Raw genomic sequence first — 17361 nt, 5'->3', positions numbered from 1 at the left:
ATTTTTTATATCAGAATCTCTCTGAAACATTGATATACTTTATATATGATATCCGCAGTGTATCTAGATTTCTTTCTGTGTTTGGTGTATATTTGTGTTTGTATGTGTGTGTGTGTGACTACATGTTTTTATTCATTCCTTAATTCCACATATATGTAGATAGCTGAAAACTATAGTATACATATGTAAATGTAAATGTAAAAGCAGAGGTAATTTTCTCATATATATTTATGTATACACACATGTATATATATATTCATATTCCATAGGTTGATTTTAAATCTACAAAATACCACAGGTTACTTCGAGAGATCCTTCCACCTTAATGAGGGTTATGTTGGGCTCAAGGGTTACATGTACAATCAAGGCTGTGTACTGTGTTCTCACTACAGGAAAGTTGGGAGGCAGGGCCCTCAACAAACTGGGCAGCCAGCCTGGTCTATCACACCACCTGTCCCTGTGAGAGCCAAATCTATGTATTTTTAGTAATGCTATTTAAATAAACGTGTGTGTGTGTGTGTGTGTGTGTGTGTGTGTGTGTGTGTCTGGTGAAGATCAGCAGAGGCAACATTGAAATTGTTTTTACCAGGGAGCAATGAGAAAAATGGTCTTTGGCAAGAAAGCTGAATACTGGGGAAAGAAACTCATTTAAAAATCAATTACATGTTTTTATTACATAATTTTTTATATCAGAATCTCTCTGAAACATTGATATACTTTATATATGATATCCGCAGTGTATCTAGATTTCTTTCTGTGTTTGGTGTATATTTGTGTTTGTATGTGTGTGTGTGTGTGACTACATGTTTTTATTCATTCCTTAATTCCACATATATGTAGATAGCTGAAAACTATAGTATACATATGTAAATGTAAATGTAAAAGCAGAGGTAATTTTCTCATATATATTTATGTATACACACATGTATATATATATTCATATTCCATAGGTTGATTTTAAATCTACAAAATACCACAGGTTACTTCGAGAGATCCTTCCACCTTAATGAGGGTTATGTTGGGCTCAAGGGTTACATGTACAATCAAGGCTGTGTACTGTGTTCTCACTACAGGAAAGTTGGGAGGCAGGGCCCTCAACAAACTGGGCAGCCAGCCTGGTCTATCACACCACCTGTCCCTGTGAGAGCCAAATCTATGTATTTTTAGTAATGCTATTTAAATAAACGTGTGTGTGTGTGTGTGTGTGTGTGTGTGTGTGTGTGTGTGAATTTTTATTTAACAGGGGTTCAACTTTGCTCAGTTGCTTCCAACGTGACTGGAGGTATACAGACAAGGCTCTACAGCCAGCTGAATGGCTTTCCATCTGCCCTCTGCTTTGCCTGGAAATAACCAGCCAAACCAACGGTTTTTGCTTTTCTTTGGCTTTTTTTTTTTTTCTTTTCATCTGAAACAGAGGCAGACATGAAACAAACATGGCATTTCCTATTGCAAATTGGATTCTGAAATTGGCTTCATCTTTCCAGAAGCAGTTCCTTCCCAGTTTTGTGACTATAATAAACAGTTTGCATACAAAGCTCTAAATCTGCAGGCAGTTACCACATTAGGTTTTTGCGATTGGGAGCGAGGGTGTTTATTTGTTTTTTGCTGGTCATGAAGGGATATGTTGTAGTGGGATGAATGGAAAGGATTTTCCTTAAACAGGGAAGAATGAAGAAAATGGGGGAACAAATTAATAATAAAGAGCACATTTGCCAGTGTTTTATTAGCTATGTTAAAGGAGACACAGGAAAATGTGAAGTCATGCAAAATGTGGCTTCTTGAACTTCATTAGCATCAACCACAAGCTATCTATAATAATAAAAGGGTAGTATGCTAATTAGACCAGATAGCCCAATGACCTTCTGGACGTCATTCCGGACATCCTTCCAGATGAAGCCGTGGTGGCAGGGGCTGAGGCAGAAGCTCTTAGGGACGATCAGGCAGGCAGGCAAGCGGTTAGGGGCGATCAGGCAGGCCGGCAGGCGAGCAGTTAGGGTTGATCAGGCAGGCAGGTGAGCAGTTAGGGGACGACCAGGCCGGCAGGGGGGCAGTTAGGGGTGATCAGACAGGCAGGCAGGCGAGCAGTTAGGGATGATCAGGCAGGCAGAGTGGTTAGGGGCGATCAGGCAGGCAGGCAGGCATGAGAGCAGTTAGTATCCAGCAGTTCCAGATTGCAAGAGGGATCTTGGATTACGAGAGTATGCAGGCTGGGCTGAGGGGAACCCTCCCCCCCACCCTGGTGCATGAATTTCGTGCACCAGGCCTCTAGTAGTTTATAATAAATAGCCACTGGGCCCCCATAGGTCATGGCTATGGCCAACTCACTGCAACTGAAGTGATGCTTACTATAAGGAAAGTCCATCATACCCTGGACACAATGTATAAGATACGGGTTATAGTACATTAAGCCAGTGGTACTGTAGTGATTAGAAGACTTTTAATGTAGCAAGCAGAGAGAAAAAAATGTACTAGAGGAATACAGTCTAGCAGAAACAGACAAAATTTGCTTGTGCTTAAAATGCACACACACACACACACACACACACACATAACTGCACATAGAAATGAAAAGAGATTTCCCTCATTCATAACATCCTTAGCCTATCTGGATGTCTTGAATCCTTAGAGGATGTAGGGAAAGAGCTATCTTAGGGTGAAATAAGGACTTGTGAATCCTGGCTACCAAGACTGTCATTTCTCTTCTGTACACATGTAGTGAAAAGGCGATCTATACAATTTTAACTCAATTTCTCTTTGAACTTGTGATGGAATTATGGCTGCTCTCACAGACAGAATTGACTCAATAGTGAGAGCTATCATGAAGAAGGGCTGTGCACCACCCACAGAATCAAGTTCTCCAGTGAAGGCAACCTTACTTGCCATGCAGCTGGATTGCCTGGGTCCTAATCTCTGCTCCACCATCTACAGGCTGTGTGAACTTGGGCAAGTTCTTAACCTCATTATGCTTCCCTTTTCATATCTGTAGAAGGAGCTGGTAGCAGCTAGTTCATAAATCTACTGCCTACGTCAGTATATGTGAAGCAGTATTAACTGGGCCTTGGTGCATGGCCAGTATCCTGTAAATACTAGCTATTGGTGCTAGTGAAAGAAACACGTGGGCTGTGGGATCTGGTAGAATCAGGTTTAGATTCTACTTCTAGGTTTTTTGTTTTTTGGCAAATTATTAAAAAAGTTTTTTTTTAATCCTCACCTGAGGACACGTTTTTATTGATTTTAGAGAGAGAGAAATATTGATGTGAGAAAGAAACAATAATTAGTTGACTCCCGTACATGCCCTGACCGGGGATCGAACCTGCAACCTAGGTATGTGCCCAGAACAGGAATTTAACCCACAACCTTTTGGTATATGGGATGATGTTCCAACTAACAGAGCCACCTGTCCAGGGCAAATTATTTAATCTTTTTGAGGTTCAGAGAGTTTTTTCCAATCCTCAGAGTTGCAGAGTTACTCTAAGGATTAACTCATCTCCTGTATGCAACATGCAAAGCATAGTGTGTGGAACATAATAGATGCTCAAAAAAAAAAAAAAAAGTTGAACTCTTTCCAAAAGTAGAGACAACTGTCCTATGGTGCAAACTAGAATGTTCACCTTTTCTCATTGTTTGGATCTTTCCCTTCATTTTTGTGGGGGTAATAGTTCTTTTCAACCTGGGATTTCACATAAGTTACTGGTCAGCTGTGGTAATTTCCCTAAAGTTACAAGCCCATATTTGCTGGATAGTAGGAAATAGAAACTTACTAGTAATGGGAAGTAAAATTTTACCTGGACACTATTTTTTGACATACTTTAGGGGAAAAGCAGACTGAAACTTGCTTGCTAATTTTGAGTATGTGGGAACTGTCAGATTCTCAAGAGGAGGGAAAGGAAAATCATGCCACATAGGTCCGTCTCTCTAAATATAGAAGGAATATGAAATGTTTTTTCTAATAAAATAATTTGCACATGATTCTGATGATAGAACCTAACTGAGGACTTCTTAGCAGTATGTCTCCCTAATGGCAGACTCACTATTATGTATGATCCTCTTACTAGAAACTGTCCCACATACCTTTGGAGGTGCCTGTGCAACTTATTCTGCCTGTGTAAGAACTGCTGCCTCCCCCCAAAGAATGGGTCTCTCCAGGCTTGTTTGTAACAAAGGACTCTGCTCCTCCCCAAGGCCAAACTATTTGGAACAGGGGTGGACATTTTAGTTAAGCTGGGTGGGCCAAGAAGGTTTTGTCTCCTGGGAATGTGCCTCTTCCTCCTGCAGAGGCAGCCCAGAGGAAGTCTGACAAAGAAGAGAGAGAGAGACACAGGAGGGCAGGAGAAGAGAGAAGGCTATTCTTCCCAGTTCCATCCTTCAGGAAGTTGAGCTAAACCTTCCCTCTGGGACTCTGTTTGCTGCGTCTATAATTGTGCACCCATCTCCCCTTTGTCCTTAAAACAAGCCTGAGGGAAGTTTCGTGCCCTCAGACCAAAACTTTACTGACAGTTCTATCTCATGGAAAACTGGTCTCAAGGTGTAGATCCAGAGAAAAAGTTTCAAGTTTTTTATTGAGTTATATTCTCTCCTGACCTCTGCATTGTTTCAAACACCTTTATTAAGCAGGTGAACTGCAGAAGGTAGAGTCATAACAAGAATGGCCCTGGAAAAAGCAGTGACATCATCAGCTATAACTGCATGACTAGAACATCATGCCATGGAAAGATTTATGAACATTGATTTTTAAGAAGATGCACTGTGATACAGCCTTTAAGTGAAGTAGTAACTTTCTGTTGTAAATGTTAGAAAATAAGTTTGAACACATGTGAGATAACCAAGGTAGAATTCTTTCTTTTTTGTAAAAAAGTGGGTAGAGAATCACTCTCAGAATTATTATCTAATAGAGGTCCAGTGCATGAAATTCGTGCACTCAGCGGGGGGTGTGTGGGGAGGGGTCCACAGCCCAGGCTGCGCCCTCTCCCAGTCCAGGAGCCCTCAGGGGATGTCCAACTCCAACTGACAGCTTAGGCCCTCTGTCAGTAGGACATGCTTAACTCTGCCTTGGAGGCGGGAGAGGCTCCCACCACCGCCGCTGCTTTCGCCAGCTGTGAGCCTGGCTTCTGGCTGAGTGGCGCTCTCCCTGTGGGAGCACACTGACCACCACAGGTCCAGCTCCTGCGTTGAGCATCTGTCCCCTGGTGGTCAGTGTACCTCATAGCAACTGGTAGTTCCAATTTGCATATTAGCCTTTTATTACATAGGATTGTAAATCCTATATTTGTATTTGTTTAAAAAATTAATGGGCTGTTTCAAAGAGTGAAAAGAAGTTGTTTGCACCTAAGGGATATGCCTTCATTCAGCTCTATATTATTTAGTCATGAGTATACTTGCTTCCCAGGGCAGATCCCCATATCTAAGATGGGTTAGGGTTAGGGTTAGTGTTAGGTAGAATAAGGATAATGTTTATTGACTGTACTCAAAAATATTCTCTCCCTTCTATTTTCTGGATGTTTTAATACACTATTCTGTTCAACCTTCATGTTTCATTTCAATGTTAATATTTAAAATGAGCTATTAAAACTCACCCAGTTTGATAACAAAATTCTAGACCATTACTCTTTTCTGAAAATTAAGAATATTTTTATTTCCAAAATATGAAATTTTAAAAGTATTTTGAAGACCAAATATCAATTCATTCTTGCAAACCTGGTAACTCTAACCAACTCCTGGATTCTTATTGCCATTTTAGCTTTATTTTCTTTATTGTGATGGGAAATATGTATGTTACTAGCAAAAGGTTCTTACAGTTAGAAGAGGGAATGTTGCCATACTTTATAAGAAATTGGAGTTGTAATAACAAGATGCAAAGTTATAGTTGAGAGAGGCCAGGGGGGCTGGAGGATGAGTTAATAGATTTTGTGCTGTTATTTGCTTTTTATACTTTGCCTTTTAGTAGTTGCAGGAGTACACATGCATGCCAGTGCCTGTTTTTGCTTTCAATTAAAAAAATATCAAGGAAGCCTGGCCATTGTAGCTCAGTGGTTGAACATGGACCCATGAACCAAGTGGTCAGTGTTCGGTTTCCAGTCAGGGCACATGCCCGAGTTGCGAGCTCGATCCCCAGTGCGGGGCATGCAGGAAGCAGCCAATCAATGATTCTGTCTCATCATTGATGTTTCTATCCCTTTCTCCCTTCCTCTCTCTGAAATCAAGAAAAACATATATATATTTTTAAAATCTACTAAAAAAAATGTATCAAGGGATGATCTTGGGCAACCAGGCCAAGTAGTTTATTTCTAGCGAGGTCTTTAATGAGCATGTTTAAAATACTCTGTAGAATTTATTTGTGGGTTGAAGTTGTTTGCTGTCTCAAGGCATTTTGGAAATCATTGATATCATTTGTGGACACTGTCATTTCCTACAGATAGATACTATTGAGAATTTTTAAAAATATGATGAATTGCTCCATAGATTACTTTGGTAAGAATAATTCATATGTAGACTATGATGGAAGGTTCTAACTCAATCTCAACTTTGAGCTCTGTGCTTGGTTTGTTAATGTCTGCTTTCAAGTTTGAGAGGTCTGGCTATTTTTCTTTCTGATGCTCAAGTTTCATCCTAGTCTCCAATACTGATAAATGGGTGTGGCTGCCTTCAGCTTCCTTGTGGCATCAAGTCGTAGCCCACATTCACTCCCAGCCAGTGTTTAGGTCAGGGATTCTGTAGTGAGGAGAGGTTTAGACAGGCAGCTACCAGCTCCCATAGCATGCTCTGCCCTGGCTGTAGTTCCCAGACTGTTGGGGTTGAACAGCATATTAATGGAAGCTTCCAGAAGCACATGGAAGGGGATATTCCTGGAGATTCCCTGCTTTTCCAGCAGTGTCAGAGGACAGTGGGAAGGTGTGTTGTGTGGAGGGTAAAGGGAAATAGGTGGGGGGAGCACCAGGGTTGAGGGGTGCAACTCGGTTAGGACAGGAGCAACAGTGAGGAAAGTGAGATTCCACAGCTGCAGGAAGAGGTTGAACTTTTTTTTTTTTTTTTTTTACCTTGTTAACCTACTAAAATGCTCTTCCCTTAGATGTTTCCTTGCATTTTTTCCCAAAAGTTAGGAACAGATGACCAGGCTGTATAAGCAGAAAAGCTCGGAGCTTACATAAAGTATATAATGCTATTATCAATAAAATTTTAAAAGCAAAATTACCATAGTGGTACATATTTAATTACGCAGGCACTTCTTACTGTGCTCTATGGTAATAATAGCAAGCAAATCACATAAACAGCGTAGCTGGCGTTACTTTTAATAGGAAGGAAACTAATATTTATTGAATCCCTAATATCTGCTGGGCTCCATGCTGGGTCCTTAACATATGTGATCTCATTTAATGTTTAGCTAAACAAGGCGTTTCCAGGGCCAGTGTGGGTGAAGGAGTGAGAAGTTACAGCTCCAGGCCCATCAGAAGACTCGGGATTCCTTTTTCTTTGGCAGGAGAGCCCATTTTGGCCATAGTGTGAGGGCCCTTGCCCTCTCCCTGGTTTGGGAGTTTGGATGTCCTGGGCCCTGGAACCTTAGCCACAAATGGACACAATGAGGACACAGCTTTTCCCTCCATATCTGATCTTACCTTCAGGTTTCTCTAAGGTCTGGGAGTTGACCTTGCAGCCTGCACTCCACCCTTCAGATGGGAATTCTGTTTGAATACAAGGAAGTAGAACCTTAAGCATCTCCTTGGAGTTTGAGGGAATGTGAGTAGGAAACCAGGTGCAGCCCCCAGCTCTGCTGTCTCCCTCTCCCCAGGAGCAGCCTCATAAAGAGAAAGGAGGAAGCCAAGTGGTGAGCTTCAGGAGGAGGCCCCTTCACCCCTACTCCTCTCCCTTTTCTACAAGGTTACTGATATTTTGCTATTTAGAGTATGACTTTTTTATCCTTTGGGATTAGGGAATTCTTTGAAAGTCTGATAACAATCTTGACTCCACCCTCCAGAAAAAAAATGTACCAATATTTACACTTCAAGGGAAGGTTACTTGATTTAGAGATTCACACAAACTGCCATTGAAAACCTGTGGGAGAAAGGGGAGGGTAGGTAAGGAGAGTGTATGAGTCACTTATTCTTTAGTAGGATCATCTTATTCATTTGCTCACCTGAGATGTGCTTAAGGCAGCAGGAGCTCAGGAGAGGAGGCTGGTAGAGGTGGTAAGAGATCATTTTGCAGTATGAGATCTTTTGGGGAAAGGCAGGCCCAACTAGGGAAATAGTAGGGCAGTCAGGTTGTATAGTCTTTCCACACAGAGTGGCCCATGGACAGTGGCAGGGGTATCACCCAGGAGCTTGTTGGAAATGCAGGATAGCAGACCACCCTCTTGCCCCACAAGACATGGTGAATCAGAATCTGCACTTTGACAAAGTCCCATGTTCAGGTTTGAGAGGCATGGATGTGTATTGAGGACACTGGGATAGGAATAGGGAGCTGGGGTTGAGATGAGAGGAAGCCAGCAACTGGGATAGTGCTTCTGAGAGGTGCCTGTGAGGGTGCCCATGAGCCTTCAAAGAAGAGAGAGGGAGCTCAGACTGGAGGATGGCAAAGAGATAGTGGAGAGGGCCTTAAAGTGGTACTCAAGGGGAAGTTGGGAACATTGTAAGTCTGGGAAGAAAGTGACATTTAAAATCAGGCACAGAAGTGTAACAACAAAAAGAAGTTGTTTACTACAATATGTTAAATCTTGAATGATATATAACTTACTAGTGTGAATTATGTTTCAACTGGTATCAAAGAATTATCATGTGAAATTATTTATGGTAAGGAGTAAATGACTTTAGACAGACTTCTATCTCTGCCCTTGATGAATCTTTTGAACGTATAACTTTGTTTTCTTAAATCCTATGCCTTACTTGAAAATCTAAAGGCTCTTACGTTATTAGCGCCTGTTAATGGTGCAGATGTCATTGACACGCCCTAGATTCCTTTTCTTCTGAGATAACCTTTATCAAATACTTGTTGGACATTACATTAGCAGTGTTGCTTGATTTCTAGCAATTTGTTTGTTTTGCGAAGGCAAATGAAAATAAATGACAATTTTTGGAGCAGAGGGAAAAAATAATACTCCTATTTTGGTGAAATTACAGACTATATTGTGTCACTGAGAAAATGCTAGGCCTGTGTTATAGGTTGTGTCTTCCCACCAAAAGATATGCTCAAGTCCTAACTCCTGGTACATGTGAATGTGGCCTTATTTGGAACAAATCTTTGCAGATATTATCAAGTTAATATCAAGCCACAAGGGTGGGCCCTTAATTCAGTAAGACCAATGTCCTTATAAGAAGAGAAGACAGAGACACAGAGGGATGGTGGTCATGAGAAGATGGAGGTTGGATTGATGCTGACTGTCAGAAGCTTGAAGAGGCAAGGAAGGATCCTCCCCTAGTGGCTTGAAGGGAGCAAGGCCCTGTAAAAGCCTTGATTTTGAACTTCTAGCTTCCAGAACTGTGGGACAATAAATTTTTGTTGTTTTAAGCTACCCAATTTATGGTACTGTGTTATGGTAGCTCAGAAATGAATATAGCATGCTTAACTATTTTTCTGTAGTTAGTAATCTTTTGGTCCAATTTTTAATGAGTTCATTAGTTTTGTATACTCCTGTTTTGAGATGGGATTATAGTCATAAAAGAAACTAAAACATTTTCCCAAAAACTAAATAGGCCACTTGCATAATTTTTATGTAATCTATATATGCTGGTGTTCAAATTTACCTTTTTATGAAATGCCAAAGTTTCTATTTTTCTTTTAAAAAGGAATCCAGTAGTTAAAACACTCATATTATTTTAGTGAAAAAATATAACAATGTCAAACAGTTGTTTAGAACTATCACCTGAGATATTATAAATAAGACTAGAGGCCCAGTGCATGAAATTCGTGCACAAGGCGGGGGGGGGGGCGCGGGGGGGGGGCGGGGGGAGAGATTGTCCCGGCCTGCATCCTCTCTAATCTGGGACATCCCTCTCACAATCCGGGATCGCTGGCTCCTAACCACTCGCCTGCCTTCCTGCCTAATTGCCCCTAACCACTTCTGCCTGCCAGCCTGATCGCCCCCTAACTGCTCCCCTGCTGGCCTGATCATCCCCAACTGCCCTCCCCTGCCGGCCTGATCGCCCTTAACTGCCCTTCCCTGCTGGCCTGATTGCCCACAACTGCCCTCCCCTGCTGCGACCTGCCTCCTCCATATGAGGTGGCGGAGATACCAGGACCAGCCTCCTCCACGCTGCACAGAGCTGCAGGACCCCCAGGCCTCACCTCATGGAGCAGCCACTGGGCCCCGCCTCCACTGTGCACGTGGACATCTTGTGGTGGCCATCTTGTGGCGGCCATCTTGTGACGACGTCGTGCGAGGGCATGACGTCACCTAGGCTTTTATTATATAGGATTCTGACTAAAAAATATTGAAAGATGTACTTATTCCTGAATCAATAAATTATTTGAAAAACAAGTGAAAAAAAGTAGTTAAATATTGTCTGACATTAGCAGCTGTAACTGTCTAGGATATCTACTTATTGGGGAAAAAAGGCAAAACCATGTGGAAAATACAAATGGCTAAGGAAAAAGGAAACTGCAAAATTGCTTATGCAATAAATACACCATATGGCCAAGGGATGTAAAAAATCTCAAATGTATTTTGAGACCAGAATCAGTCTGACCCTGCAAATTACCTTCAGGAAAGGATGATGGAGCTGCCCACATCACACCCATGTGTGAACTATCTATGTTCATGGGTGTCTGTCATGAGTGGGAGGTGCAGGACTGTGTTAAACTGCCAAGAGGGCAGCTTGTCCTGAGACTCCTTTAGCTGGGTAAGCACAGCCTTTGCAGTGGTGATTGCCCGTTTAAGTTATGGCCTCCCTGTATTGCATGCCATTTCTGTGACTGGCTTATTCACTTAAATTAGATATGTTTTGGATCCTACTACATCTCCCACTTTTTGTTATTTGCCCAAGTGAAATCTAGCATATTTTGCACGGCAAAGGAAATCATCAACAAAGTGAAAAGACGACCCACTGAATGGGAGAACATATTTGCCAATGATACAGCTGATAAGGGGTTAATATACAAAATTTATAAAGAACTCAAACAATTAATAATATTGTAATAATTATGTATGGTACCAGTTGGGTAATGGAAATATCAGGGAGAAAACTTTGTAAATAAAGTATATGATTGTCTAACCACTGTGTTGCACACCTGAAACTAATACAAAATAATATTGAACATAAGCCTTAATTAAAAAATTAAAAATTGAAATTTAGCATAAATATATTGTTTTGAACACAATGCCAGGGAGACTAGTTACAAAGAAACCCAGAGGAGCTTATTCTCATATGGCTCTGAGATATGAATATCATTGCCGAATAACATCAAGGTCACTTGTATTTATTTTCTTCTAAACAGTTTTTGACTTTAAAATGCCTTTGTACTTTCCAGCTCAAAATTCTAATCGCTTTCAGTGAGCTCAGTCTCTATGCAAAACTTGCTTCCCACCTGCCAAATTGAAAGTGTCTGGATGGAATACTGAATTTAGGTCAGTTTTTAAAAATGTGTCCTCTCTAGAAGAAAAGAAATCAAATCCAATAACATCACACAGAGAGGAAGGTAAAATCATTCCAACAAGAGCTTTTTGTTTCAACAGTTGGTTGGAATTAAATGTGTGACACTTTTCCTCTTCCCTGTCTCTATGGTTGATTTGAATTTTTAAAGAGTTACAGCTTTTTTTGTTTCATTATGTCTATAGCACCATCTCTGCCAAGAGGAATGACTAGTATTCCTAGTTAGTTCCTGAGGTTAATCAAGGTGGACTTTCCATCTTCCCAGAGGAAGCTGTGGGCCAGGTACAGACAGGGCTGCTCAGACTGGGAAGTGCATAGGACTCCTCTCAGGGACTTGTTAATGTGCACATTTTATCAGGTCTGCCTGGGATGGGGCCTGAGCTTTTGCATTTCTAAAAATCTCATTGGTGGTATAAACAGCTGCTATTTGGTGAACCACGTCTAGAGAACAGTTGGTCCACTTTGGATGTATCTAGCTTCAGACTCATTTTCTTGGGCCAGTCCCTCCTAACACCTGACCATTTCTGGGCTAGTGTTGAGTGCATTTTGGATTTAGCTTTTAGCAATATCTCCCACACAGTTCTACAGTTAACCCTTCTCCTTCATTCTCATTCTCTTCCCACTAAGTGCACTAACTGAAAGTTCAAAAACTCAGTGCACACAGATACTTGCCTTACAGAGGAAACATTTTTAACTGTGTAGAGTGAGGGGAAAAAAGAAAGATGTATCTCTACATTGAACTCATATTCTATCATTGAAGAATTCAGAATATAATTTTACCAGAGGTAATAGTTTCACTAGTATTTACTTATTACTAAGGTAAGCAATAGTTGGAATGATAGCTGATTGAGGCATATTTGAATTTTAGCTTTCCAGTGCTCTGAATAAAATAAATTATAATAATATGACTCAAGCTGTTATATCCATAGCAGCACTTAAGAGTGGTAGATATAATGTTCCACTTAGGAGCTATCATGGTACAATTAACTAAATGGTATTTAAAAAGTTTCTTAAAACACTTAAAGTTGTAAAGCTATTCAGAAATAGATCTGTGCTTCTTAAGTAAACACAAACAAGGACTGGAGTCATTTTAGTGGATAATAAAGGAAATCAACAAGCCCAATTCTAGCTCCCTGTGGATGAGATTTAAAGCAACAAATCTATGCTACATTATGCAGTTAACATAAAATATACTTAAATTTAGAAGATTTACTCTGTCATCACCTTGCCACATGACAAACACAAATCCTGGACTAATGTGCTTTTATCAATTCACAAACCGTTGTAGGGCGACTTTTGTTCTCAAATGCTTATGCACAGTCTCCTCTCAAATTAGGTTACTGCATGTGGGCCCTTTAGCTTCTGTTCAGCTTCTGATGGAATCATAGGTTCCATCAGAATGAGCCTGTCAGCCTGATTCCCCAACCCAGCAGGCTGCTCTATTGATGGATGTAAAATCAAAGAGGTTTGTGGAGAACAATTTCTTGCCTGTGTCTGGCAGAGCACAGACCCAGCTGCTTTGCTTTGGAAGGGAGGGGACTATGATGGGCCTCATGTGGGAAGAGATACTTTCTCTTTGACAGGCTACTTTCCAGACTTCTTTTACCCTGAATATTGCAGGAATAAGACTAATAAATTATGAGTAAGGGCTAAATAAATCATTTATAACTTCAGGTATTTTGGGGTCCTTTTTGGAAATGGGTATTTAGAATAATCCACTAGTCCTTAACTAGGCAAAACCATATTTTGAGAGAGTAAATACTAGGTCATCTATTGGTTCAGTATTATAATCACAGTAAGCTAAGAGAGAATGGAGGGGCAAAGGGAGGAGATCATAGAGAATAAGAAGGTAACTAGATTTGAGGTTCTCATACCAACAACAAGGCAGACAGATAGGAGGACAGAGAAATAGACATGGAAAGGAGATGCAGAGAGGCAGAAAAATAACAGAACAGAAAGACGTGCTGTCATGTTTGTTTAAATACTTGTGCTGTGCTCTGTGTATGTTATTTAAAAGTGTTTGAAGGAAGTCTGGTTTCTTTGCTCATAAAAAGAGTAAACTGACACAGATTGTTCACTGGAGAATCTGCATTTTAAAAATAGATACAAAATACAAAGAAGGTTGCAGCAATGGCAGTGGAGGCCCCAGGCCTGACTGGATGGAAAAGGGGGAGGGGCTGAGAGGCTGGAGAATCCTCAGCCTCCTATGTTTTCAGTGTTGGTTTGACTCTGGAAAGCACTCACTTCCTACTGAAATAGCTAAGATGTTGCCACGTATGTTATCTATTCTATATTTTGTATTTTTATAACTGTTCCAAAGAAGAAAAACTCCCAAACATATTCCTCTCCCATCATATTTGATCTTTCCAACAATTTTGTGAAGTAGACAGGACAGGCATTAATACTGATGTTATCTAGTCCCATGGCAGATGAGGAAATTAATGGTATTGAATTGCTTGGGGAAAATTATCCAGCTTGGAAGGGTAAGTATCTATACTAATAATAGACAAATATGTAAATTGACCATACCTCTGTGACGGCCACAGCCAATCAGGAGTGAGTATGCAAATTAACCCAACAAAGATGGCAGGCCTGTGGGCAGTGTGCACGCATGCAGGCGCCGAGCAGCCAGGGGCGGGGTGGGATGCCCACCCCACCCCCCAGCAGCTCAGGGCCTACATGCCCAGGCACCAAGTGGCTGGGGGCGAAGTGGGACGCCCATCCACTCTCCCCATAGCCCGAGCGACATGGTGGGCATCCCCGGGGACCCCAATCGCTTTGAGCCTGTGGCCAGCAGCTTGCGCGCCAGTGCCAAGCAGCCGGGGTCCCAGGGACACCACTGGAGTGTCAGGTCCTGTTAGCCCGGCCTGGGGGCAGCTGGAGTTCACAGTCCTTTTGGTTTGTGCAGCCCCTGGACCAGAAGTGGAAGCCCAGAGCGGGGGAGCACCAGGAATTCTGGGAATCGTAGTTTTGGTGGCAGACGTGTTGTGGGATCTCCTAGACCAGTGATGGGCAAGCTTTTGAGCTTGGTGTGTCACACTTCGCCAAAAAACTGACCATAACTCGGGTAGTGTGTCACTTTGAGGAAAAAACATTATTTCGCAAATGTTTCATCCTCAGGTGCAGCAAATGGTTCATCCTCATCATGCGGCTGTGTGTCATCAGAAATGGCTATGCGTGTCAGTGCTAACACACCTGTCATAGGTTTGCCATCACTGTCCTAGACACTAGAGCAAAGTGAGCCTGGAGCAAGTTACTGTTGTGGGTGGGGGATGGAGGGAAAACAAAGGTGAGAGACATAAGTAAAGTCACAATGTTGAGGAAAAATTAAAGGGAAGATATCCTGCAACTTCTAGGAAATCTCCACCAATGGAGCAAAGAAAAAATAAAAAGACCTCTATTATTCTGTGAGCACCAAACCAAACTGGGTTGGGGTCTCAGACAATTTGCTCATATGATTGCAAAGACAGACAGAAACTCCCGGATTGGAGAGGGCTCCCCTGAGGGCTCCCAGATTGGAGAGGGTGGAGGGTGCAGGTCGGGCTGAGGGACCTACCCCCCCGTGCACGAATATTCATGCACCAGGCCCCTAGTAATTAATATTCATAGGGCTGAACATGGAGTGCTCTGCCACTATGAGATTTTGGGCAGATTTTAACCTGTCTGTGCCTCAATTTCCTCATTTGTAAAATGGGAGGATTTTAAGAGTACCTTACTTTCAAAGTTGTTATCAGCATTAAATGAGACAGTACAACAGGCACTGAGAACAGTGCCTGGCAGAACTCTTAAGTGCTGAATAAAGGCTGGTTATTTATTACTAGTAACCCAGTGCATGAAATTTGTGCACATTAAAAGGGGATTAATTAGAGGAAATAATTTAATATTGCTATTTGCCCTTTCTCTATAATAGAAGTGTCAGAGATGAAAGGAAATTAGTAAAATGTATATGAAAACCTTCCTCCTGTTAGAGTCTGGGGCACACTACGGGACCCAGAGTCAAGTTCCCGCCCACCCACATGCACCTCAAAATCACGTGAGACCCAGACCCGGCTGCCCCCCCTCATTGGGCTAGATCCAGACCCGGCCAGTCCCACCCTTGTCAAGCCCTGCCGGGCAGGGGGCATAGCCTCAGGTCCCCTGGCCCAGTGCCAGGATGGGGGCTGCAGCCTGAGGTCCCCCAGCCTGATGCCAGGGTGGGGGGTGCAGCCTGAGGTCCCCTGTCAAGCCCTGCTGGGTGGGGGGCGTGGCCTGAGGTCCCCTGTCAAGCCCCACGGGGGCGGGGGAGGGTGTAGCCTCAGGTCTCTGCTGATTGCTAGTTAAGGCTCCTTATGGGAACTTGGCCTCAGCTGTGGGTGCAGCCATCGTTGTGACAGAGTGATGGTCAATTAGCATATTCCCTCTTTATAAGATAGGATTGTTTTTTAACCCTCACCTGAGGGTGTGATTTTTTTTATTGATTTGAGAGAGAGAGAGAAAGACATTGATATGAAAGACATCAATTTCTTGCTTCTGTATGTCCCACTGGGGATCAAACCCGCAACCTTTTTTTGGTGTATGGGAGGGACAACACTCCAGCCAACTGAGCCACTTGATATCAGGTAAGGCTAGTTAGTCTTATTGCAGTTATTAATGAAGACTCAGCCATTCAGACCTGGTGTTCTGGATTCATAGCCACAGCTCATATCAGTAAACTGTGGTTAGGCAACCACTGCAGCATCAGTGATTAACTAGAGGTCTCAGATTCTGGGAATGCTTCAAAGGGAAGACTGCTGCTCTACAGCAGAAGAAAGAACAGTGTTTCAGGCAAAACAAAGATCAATTTAGAATTTCTGATTGGAAGATCTATTGCAAATGACTTCATTAATCAAGGAGGGGTTTTTTTTGCTTTTTTTTTTTTTAGATAATCTGTTTCTGGAAGAGTACAGAAAAAGCTGGAGTGGATTTCATTAAAAGGAAAAAAAAAAAAAAGACTAAATGGAACCAGCATTCTCTGGAGTTCAGAGAGGTCTCCATTATTCAGTGTGATCCTTTCTTTTCTGTGTTCCTCCTTCATGTTGACCCCAAACCCACACACTGATGGAGTTGGGTATTCTGAAAGAGGAAAAGGATTGGGTGGCATATGGTGTGACACTCTGGAGAATTATGAAACAGGTTCTGCATCTTACTGAGTTTTTCCACTAATCCATAATCACTGGCTGAGAAGTCTTAGGGATGCTTTTCCCTCTTGAGAGAAAAGAACAAAGTAATTAGCCATTAGAAGATAACAGATTTTTATAAGATTATCAAGGAACTCAGTCACAGAGATCAAGTGAAGAATGTTTATCAGTGTTCTCTTTCCCAAACTCACTCCAAAACCCATACTACTTCCCTCTACCAACCAAAACAATGAAAATAAAATACATTTCTAAATTATGAAAAATAAATAATTGGTGTCCATTGAAAAATGTCTCCCATGCAAATCTAGGTTCATGTGGCTAAAATGCTAAATGGCATATACATGATGACCCTTTAATTTTATCTCAAATTAATACTTATTACATAAATTGTAAAGTTAACATCTCTCAAGACCTCTCCTTCCAAACTTGTGTTTTCTTTGAATAACTAACATTTTTAAAATTTAATTTATTTATTGTGTAACGCAAACTTTGTTTTTTTAATAGTTATGTGATTATATAGTTCTGTTTAACCATAAATAGCTTTTATTTTTTCATCATAAAAGCAGCTTTATTACAATAGATTAGAAAACTTTGAGCATTAGAAAAGATTGGTCTGTGTGTCTTCA

General features: G+C 41.6%; 1 long non-coding RNA gene across 2 annotated transcripts in view; it reads left to right on the top strand.

Moving 5' to 3' along the window:
• The window catches only part of LOC129150862 (uncharacterized), an 86529-nt gene that overhangs the window by 18396 nt on the left and 50772 nt on the right, over positions 1 to 17361 (top strand). The window contains exon 4 of one of the 2 annotated variants that reach the window (XR_008557626.1): positions 16480 to 16555. The exons of the other annotated variant lie outside the window; for it this stretch is intronic. This is a non-coding gene — a long non-coding RNA (uncharacterized LOC129150862). Of the gene's footprint in view, positions 1 to 16479; positions 16556 to 17361 lie in introns of those variants that run through there. 2 annotated transcript variants of the gene reach the window in all.

Source organism: Eptesicus fuscus, chromosome 12 (assembly GCF_027574615.1).
Source record: "Eptesicus fuscus isolate TK198812 chromosome 12, DD_ASM_mEF_20220401, whole genome shotgun sequence".
Lineage (NCBI taxonomy): Eukaryota > Metazoa > Chordata > Mammalia > Chiroptera > Vespertilionidae > Eptesicus > Eptesicus fuscus.
Note: the sequence above shows the minus strand (reverse complement) of the source record. Positions and strands in the feature narration are given on the sequence as shown.